Source organism: Cephus cinctus, unplaced genomic scaffold (assembly GCF_000341935.2).
Source record: "Cephus cinctus unplaced genomic scaffold, Ccin1 Ccin1_scaffold0088, whole genome shotgun sequence".
In the NCBI taxonomy this organism is placed as follows: Eukaryota; Metazoa; Arthropoda; class Insecta; order Hymenoptera; family Cephidae; genus Cephus; species Cephus cinctus.
Genome location: NW_014332827.1, coordinates 2,218 through 11,565, shown reverse-complemented (window position 1 = coordinate 11,565; position 9,348 = coordinate 2,218).

Genomic DNA, 9,348 nt, shown 5'->3' with positions numbered 1-9,348 from the left:
CATAAAAATAATGATGAGCATATAAAAATGAACCAATTATTTTCTATAGTGAGATGAAACGAATGATGTATCTGGTTAGGGATTTTTTTTCATTAATTTTTACCATTCAAGGCTACGTAAAGGTAACATTTTTAATACATCGAATTATCAGAAAATCATGTCGAGGTATAATTTTAACTCTGAATTATTTTTTACATCAGAACATACTGATAATTCGAGATATTAAAAATACAATTATCTTTCCGTAGGCTTGAATAAAAAAAATTTACTAAATTGAATCAGGCTACTCAAAAATGTATGAAACTAACAGTTTCTAAGCAGATACACTATTTGTCTCATCTCACCATAAGTACGTATGTATAAAATAATTGTGTGGGTTTTTTACACTTTTCATTTTTTTTACCCGATATTAATAAGTGCAATTTTTTGGGACATAAAATTAAAACAAAAAATGAAATGAAGAAATGTATCTATGTTAGAAATACAAAAGCGTTAAGCGTCGAGCGAATGAAACGAGATTTTCTTCCATTGCTGTCAATTTTTCTCTTACGTCTTCATGAGAGTCCGTATCGCAACAAGTGAGGCTGCTCAGTTCCACCAGCTATAGATTATGATGTATAAACAACATGCATTGGGCGCGTTGGCAACGATTCAGCTTCGTAATCGTAAGGTGCCGCGTTCGCGTCTAGAGATGAAAACTTTTTTGTTTAATTTTTTTAAGAGGTAATGCCACTCCAACGGCTTAAAAAAATAAAAAATTGTGGTCAATTATTGTTAAAAAATAGCATATGTAATATAAAGTCTATTTAGATGAATTTATTGTACACTGAACGTCATTAATGTTGTCCAGCTTGTCGATGCAGTGCGGTGAGGTAAGAGAAAAGAGTGGACAGTGACTGTTTAACGGACCAGAATAGGTGCGTGAAACGCAGCTAGCGCTATGGTGCGAGCGAGACGCGAAAGCGTCGTACAATGCGTCCTGTTCGAACGCATGAGTGGGAGTGAGACGGCAATGCATGAGTCCCACTGAGTCGTACCTGGGAACTTGGTGGGACATTGGCGCTAGCTAGCCTGGTCGACAACGTAAGAGAAGATGCCCTACCAAGCTCCCTATAGCGAGTGAGGGGCCGCATTGCCGTCTTAATGACGCTCAGTGTACATGATTTTAAGAGTATACTACAATTTTTTTTTCCAAATGGTGACTTCGCATCTTATCCAACAAAATCTTTTGTTGATAACAGTGTTCTGCGGCTGGATGAATTACTCAATTTTCCGTTTGCACATCCTCTGTACGCACAGAAATCATACTGCCTTTCCTTTTTCTTATTTTCGTGTTCCATACTTGAAACGCTTATATTCATTCACTCTATATTTGAAAACGCAGAGCGAACTGACACTGTCAAACTAGAAGAAAGAACTGAAAAAGGCTAGCAGAAGCCACGTGAATGTTTTCAGTTTGCTTGCAACATTGTATGCCTTCATGGGTTCGCGGCATATTCTTCAAAAGGTTCCGTTCACTATTACTTTTCTACGATTGCTATAGTTTATTCCCGATTTTCATGTGTTTTATTTGACAAATGGAAAACAATGAAGTCTCTAGCGAGGCGAACATGTCATTGCATAAACTGCATTGTTATAAAACTGCATATGCAATATCTTGAACTACACATATTTTATTTCGCTTGTGGTTTGTTTAGGACAAACCATTATTTTTTAACTTCGCCCTCCCATGCGAGCCAAGCAACACCGGGTCAACAAACATTAAACAAAAAAGAAATGAAGAAAAAAAAAGTTTTCGTCTCTAGGTGCGAACGCGGCACCTTACGATGCCGAAGCTGAATCGTTGCCAACGCGCCCAATGCATGTTGTTCATACATCATAATCCATAGCTGGTGAAACTGAGCAGCCTCACTTGTTGCGATACGGACTCTCATAAAGACGTAAGAGAAAAATTGACAGCAATGGAAAAAAATCTCGTTTCATTCGCTTGACGCTTAACGCTTTTGCATTTCTAACATAGATACATTTCTCCATTTCATTTTTTGTTTTAATTTTATGTCTCAAAAAATTGCACTTATTAATATCGGGTAAAAAAAATGAAAAGTGTAAAAAACCCCCACAATTATTTTATACATACGTACTTATGGTGAGATGAGACAAATAGTGTATCTGCTTAGAAATTGTTAGTTTCATACATTTTTGAGTAGCCTGATTCAATTTAGTAAATTGTTTTTATTCAAGTCTACGGAAAGATAATTGTATTTTTAATATCTCGAATTATCAGTATGTTCTGATGTAAAAAATAATTCAGAGTTAAAATTATACCTCGACATGATTTTCTGATAATTCGATGTATTAAAAATGTTACCTTTACATAGCCTTGAATGGTAAAAATTAAATGAAAAAAAAATCCCTAAGCAGATACATCATTCGTTTCATCTCACTATAGAAAATAATTGGTTCATTTTTATATGCTCATCATTATTTTTATGCCCGAGATTTGTAAGTGCATTTTTGATTTTGGTAATTTTCCGTAATGTCTTCTTTATCCGCCTAAATCTTATTTATGCTATTAAAACATGAAACAGCGTAACATAGGTGTTTGTCACAGGTAGGCTCTCGGGAAGAAGAAACGTTCGCTGTTTGATGTACCAATTTATTACATGTATACGAGGTAATATAATACAATATTTGTAGACTAATATAATCATATATTTAATGAATCTTAAGTTAATTAGGTGAACCAATAACCATAGTTGATAATTAAGAGAAAAAAAAGGGATGAGACATAAGTTCCGAACTCGACATTCTCGGTCGTTAACCCAGCACCAAGCACGTACGCTACCGAGCCATTGGCTGTAGATATTGGAAACTTAATATTTCTGTAGTTACCCACGTTCGAGGGTTTGTTTAAAGTTTTATTTGCTCACTCTATTATTTACAAAGCTTCATATGGATATTAAAGGAATTAACATCGGCAAAATTTACTACCTCATTACTACGGTTTATGTAATATGCAGTAAGAAAGGGTGGATACAAGTCTCCCTACTTGAATATTCACCCGGTTTAAAATCGTGGATCTCGAGGAACACACGAATTCATTCGACTAATCAAAAACGTGGAACTAGTTCGAGAGTCTCGTTCAGGTGGCGCGTCGACGCGTCAAAACGCAGCTCCAGATTCTCACGCGTAGTGTTACTATATATACTCGACCGATCCAAAACGTGGAACTGCTTCGAGGGCCCTCCGTTCAGGTGTTGCGCCGAAGCTAGAGTAAAATTGAGCCTACCAAAAACCAGAGATGAGTGGGGAGAACCTCCGTGAACTTGGCCGGCACACTTTGACTTTTTGAACTTTTTCTTTTGCAGATCGTTTGTAGGTCGTTTGTAGGTATTTGTAGGATTAATTAAAACGGTTGTCGGTTAAATGTTTTTTAAAAAAATGAAAAATAAAAAAATACGTGAAGTTTGCCATAATTTTTTAATTTTTTTATCTATCTTTGTTTTTCACGTGGCCAATCGATGCGGAATCGTTTGTAGATCACAAATAATCCAATTAGTATATTTGTCGGATCGTTATTTTAATAAAATAATCAGAAAACGTATTTGTGGCATGTTACGCGGGACGGTCAAATGACCACGGGAAGTTGACCGCAAAAATCGTAATTAATGATAAATGTTTATTTAATTGGTACTAAATCGATTCGAAATCGTTTGTAGGTTACAAATAAAATAATTAGAACGTTTGTCGATAACTGGTGCGAAAAATAAATGTAAATGACTGGATCGTCCTCGGTGCCGGCAGTGATAATTGATATCTGCAAGAAAATGTGTGTATTTTGGCAGAAAATTGTAATAAGTTTTCGTAATTTAATTGCAATCCTGTGCGTAATCGTTTTGAAGTTACGAGTTGTAAAAAAAACACGTTATCTCGTTATTAGATTTTGAGGTTACGATCGTATGATTGCTTATAACGCTTATTAAACCCAAATTCGTGTTTATATATCTGATCCAAATGGTGTTTATATATCTAAATCGTTTATATATCCAAAATAAAATAAATGTACCTGTTGAATAAATGTAAAAGCTTTGTCTAGGTTTACTGGTTCATCCCTGTAGCGTCTGCTAAGTAATCCATTCTTAGTTAATATTTGATATGCGTGTGACATAAAATGAATAAAAGAACATTCTAATTATCACATACTTATTTGTAATAATAATTATCCATCGTTCAACTCCATCATTGGTGCCAAATTTTGACAAACATCAATTTAAGAGCAATCGTTATGCTATCAACTATCTGGGTATGGTGAATCGAGGCTGTCAGATGCAACATTTTCCAGCACTCCCAATAACCTTGGCCCATGTTATCATAAAATTTTGTGTAACATCATAGCCTTGTCTTTACATGACTCATAAATCAAGTTGGAGGTTTGCGCTAAAACTTGTATTTTTGAGAGACCTTTCTCACTGAATAAGTATTTTGAACTGACTGATGTATAACTTCAATAATGTTTAAAACTGAAAGATTTAAGCAACATTATAAGCATTTTTTAGACTTCAAAAATAATTTGAAAGGTGCTCTTGGATCACACCCCTTTGCGATTTTCATTTTCTCGAAACATTGTCTAATGTAGCTGTACAAGTATACAAATGGCAATACAAAATAAAAAGGGATAAGGAAATATTAAAAGGATAGGAAGGCAAAAAGAGAATATACCTATTGAGGCACTGAGTAGTTATAGCCACTCCTGGCCGTCACAACAAACCCCCACCACTATCCCCCAAGAGCCAGGTAGCGCACAGCGCTCTGACCCCTTCACACCGCACCATGACGTCACCCGCTTCATCCATGTGGCCTGTTCTCCCCACCCCTCAGTCATGTGGTGCCGCCCCACCACACGGTTCTAAGGTCCGAAAAATTCCCAGCTGCATATCCCCAGGGATCTACCGCGGTCGGTAACTATACACTGACCCGCGGTCGGTAACATTTTTTAAAATTATCCTAAGGAGGTAAGTGTAGCCGAAGTAAGGCAGAACCTGTGTTTTGTAAGAAACCTTACATATTTTATAAAGCTGTAACGCGTGATACATTTTCGATTATTGGCGTATTGTTGACATGAATCGTTACCTGTTTTAAGTAGTAAAAGCATGTCCTGATCGATTGACAAGGCCTGATCCCTAATTCGGCCCACTGCCCAAGCAGTGCGACTTTACGAATGTTATGCTGAAGACATTTCCCGAACAATGACGTAATCATGGTTTAGATCGCATTTGAAGAATCTCTTTATCTCAGCGAAGGCCAAATCTCTGCAGGTGTGCGGTGGCGTCGTATAACACCCGCTTTCAACGATGAACATCGTACACAGGAAAAGATATCGGGAGATGGATGTGTAGGAGACAAAACAAGAAAAAAGGTTTTAAATAAAAATATATTATAAACATATTGCAATAAAGTGCAACATCCAATATGTTGTTGTATGTAATAATGTTGAGGTCTGGAGATGGAGGTAGGACACCCTCTTCATCACAACCGTGGGTGTGTACGCCCTAGCTCTTTTAACACCCGAGCCATCGTTGTCCGTAGACACCGGGATTGCCGGTGAACAGGGAATAGATGTATGATAATACATCTAAAACATTGGGACAACCCGGTTTGAAAAACAAAGCAGTTGCTCTTAGGGTGCCTCGATACTTACAACATACATACTTACATACTTACATACTTACATACTTACTTGTTGTACATACTTACAACATACATACATCAATCATACAGTTTTATTAAGAAAATAATCGTTATGCATAGCTGTTCTGGCCCTCCATGGTGCTCCGCACGAAGGAGAGGTACTCGTGGTTATACAGGGAGAGCAGCTCCACTAACAATTGGTAAAGCACCGGCGACCACAGGCCTTTTCTTCTTCAGAGCCAGTCGAAGATCGCCCAATATGTTGTCCCTGGAGGCGTCATCTCCGCGACTGTCGAGTTCCGCAATTAGCGTGTCTTTACAGTTGTTAGCACTGTCGGTAATTTCGCGTAGCCTGGTTATTTGAACGGTCACACAGCTCAAGACCCTCTGGAGATGGAGGTAGGAAACCCTCTTCATCACAACCGTGGGTGTGTACGCCCTAGCTCCTTTAACACCCGAGCCATCGTTGTCCGTAGACACTGGGATTGCCGGTTTGAAAATAATAGCCCGCTCACCGTATGAGTACGTGAAGGCTAGCTCATGAGTGGCTATGAGAATAGGAGTGTTAAAAGCCTCGGGTACCTCCTTGATGTTATCCTTTGCGGTGAAGAATTTGTCGATGACGGGGAAGTGGTCGGTGATGATAGCCCATTCGGTAGGGTCAAATTCCACTCCGGAATAATCTTGATTAACGATGCGTATTACAGGTGATAAGCTTCCCGAACGATTTAAAGAGAGCCGGTGATTACTTGTTTCGAAAACGATCGGTTTAGGCCGTACACAGTGGACAGAGTACTTGCTTCTTGTACATGATTATAGTAAATGCTATTATGCGATCGGTGCGATGGTCTGAGCAGTACTGTCTCATGCGACATCTAAAAAACAGGTCATCGAAATATCGTCGAACATGTCCCCCACAACCATAGCCACACCCCGTTTCCATTGGATACAGCGAACAAAGAGACTATGACCATGGTAGAGTATACTGCTGATACCGCAGGATGTATTAAAGATGACGTCATGCTGATATCCTATAGCGAGTGATTCACGTGAATCACGGTACTGCTGGGTACATCTACATCAGCGTTAAGATGATCCTGTGAAAAAAAAACACGCGGTTGGGGCACGCGCGAGCAGGCAGCGATGTACAGTCTAAGAAAAGCAGTAGAATCATTAAAACGATACAGTGAAAAATTTACCGACAGACACCGAAGAAAAAGAAATGGCTCGCTACAACGACAACGATTTTTTGAGGCATAGACGTATGCAGTGGGCGAAGACACGAGCCCTCTATGGGTACGCAAACCCTGAGCACGATCCAAAGTAAGAGACCGTATGTGAGTGGTTGAGATTGGGACATTTAACAGGTGTACCGCTAGTCTCAATATACATGGCGAAACCGGAAGCGCTGGACGCTGATGATCTATACGACGATAACCCCGACATGATCTGTCGTAAGGGTTGGCCGTCAGGTGTAAGACCCATGATACTACCCGAACTGTCTATAGCAACGATACTGAATGAAGGATACCGTGATTTCACACGTTGTAGCGTAACGCTGGGTTTTATCTACGATCAGCGTTATAATGATAGCCCTTACGCATAGGCATAGCGGTTGGCGAAAGAGGAATGGCGCATGTCCGACGATAGTAGTCCCAAATGCCACATCACGTATCGGCGCCCTATGGTCAAATCAGAGCTAGCGATGTTGAGGAAAAGGTGGGGCAGGCCCACACCGGAAGAACTACCGCGTCGTGCTATGCGTCTGGAGTCTATGCGTCTAGAGTCGCAGGCCTGGTTAGCGGCATTCAATCATCTCGAGAGATTACGCGAAAGTTGCGTCACACTGTGGTGCCTGAGGGCTATGCGAGCATACAAGACAGCGCTACGTACTCTCGAGAAACGATGCAGTTTGACAGAGTTTATTGGGTGTGTTACCCTGACGACGCGGGATTCGTATCTCTAACCCTACACTACGATGACGAAATGTTGATGCAACCTCGAACGGTGTACGTCAGCAGATCGCTGCAGTTCCCGACGCAACACCTCTATACCGTTTTTTTCCCGCATTATATCCATAACGCATAGTATTTTGCGATCGGCGAACGAGCGACCAATAATAATGTAATTCATTTTTACGATTAAAACGTTTCCATCCGATTTTTGACGAATAACGATCCTATAAGAAAGTCGTGCCATTTTTTGCTGATTCAGCTGTATCGTATGGTATTGCTTTTAAATTAATATCGCCGCAGCTGTAAGACGTCCGCGGACTAGACGTACCCTGTTTTAGTTCGTATCACGACGTCTCGGCAGATAGTCTGATAACTTACACCAATCACTAGCTTTAAGCAAAGAAGAAAAAAATGTAATCTTTGGGAACTATTCGCGACTGTATTCTCGATTTCGACAGAACACGTCGATTGAATACCCCTAGAAACCCGAGATTATTCTCACCGGTGTGGTGTCGCGAGTTAAGATATTTTGGTTTTTGCACGCTAACGCGTAGATTAAAAAGTGTGTTTTCCCATTGTACTCTGCGCGTGCTAGCCAGGGGCATGAAAGAGGATATTTCAAGAACGATCAGTACATACTCTCGCTAGCCGTAGCGTGTATCAACAAACGCGGAGTGCGCGATAGCCACATCACCAGGGCTATTATAACCGATCATCTGTTCCACGAAGGTATGTATCTGCCGATTACCAGTAATAGCTAGAACAGGTGTACCGCTAGTCTCAATATACATGGCGAAACCGGAAGCGCTGGACGCTGATGATCTATACGACGATAACCCCGACATGATCTGTCGTAAGGGTTGGCCGTCAGGTGTAAGACCCATGATACTACCCGAACTGTCTATAGCAACGATACTGAATGAAGGATACCGTGATTTCACACGTTGTAGCGTAACGCTGGGTTTTATCTACGATCAGCGTTATAATGATAGCCCTTACGCATAGGCATAGCGGTTGGCGAAAGAGGAATGGCGCATGTCCGACGATAGTAGTCCCAAATGCCACATCACGTATCGGCGCCCTATGGTCAAATCAGAGCTAGCGATGTTGAGGAAAAGGTGGGGCAGGCCCACACCGGAAGAACTACCGCGTCGTGCTATGCGTCTGGAGTCTATGCGTCTAGAGTCGCAGGCCTGGTTAGCGGCATTCAATCATCTCGAGAGATTACGCGAAAGTTGCGTCACACTGTGGTGCCTGAGGGCTATGCGAGCATACAAGACAGCGCTACGTACTCTCGAGAAACGATGCAGTTTGACAGAGTTTATTGGGTGTGTTACCCTGACGACGCGGGATTCGTATCTCTAACCCTACACTACGATGACGAAATGTTGATGCAACCTCGAACGGTGTACGTCAGCAGATCGCTGCAGTTCCCGACGCAACACCTCTATACCGTTTTTTTCCCGCATTATATCCATAACGCATAGTATTTTGCGATCGGCGAACGAGCGACCAATAATAATGTAATTCATTTTTACGATTAAAACGTTTCCATCCGATTTTTGACGAATAACGATCCTATAAGAAAGTCGTGCCATTTTTTGCTGATTCAGCTGTATCGTATGGTATTGCTTTTAAATTAATATCGCCGCAGCTGTAAGACGTCCGCGGACTAGACGTACCCTGTTTTAGTTCGTATCACGAC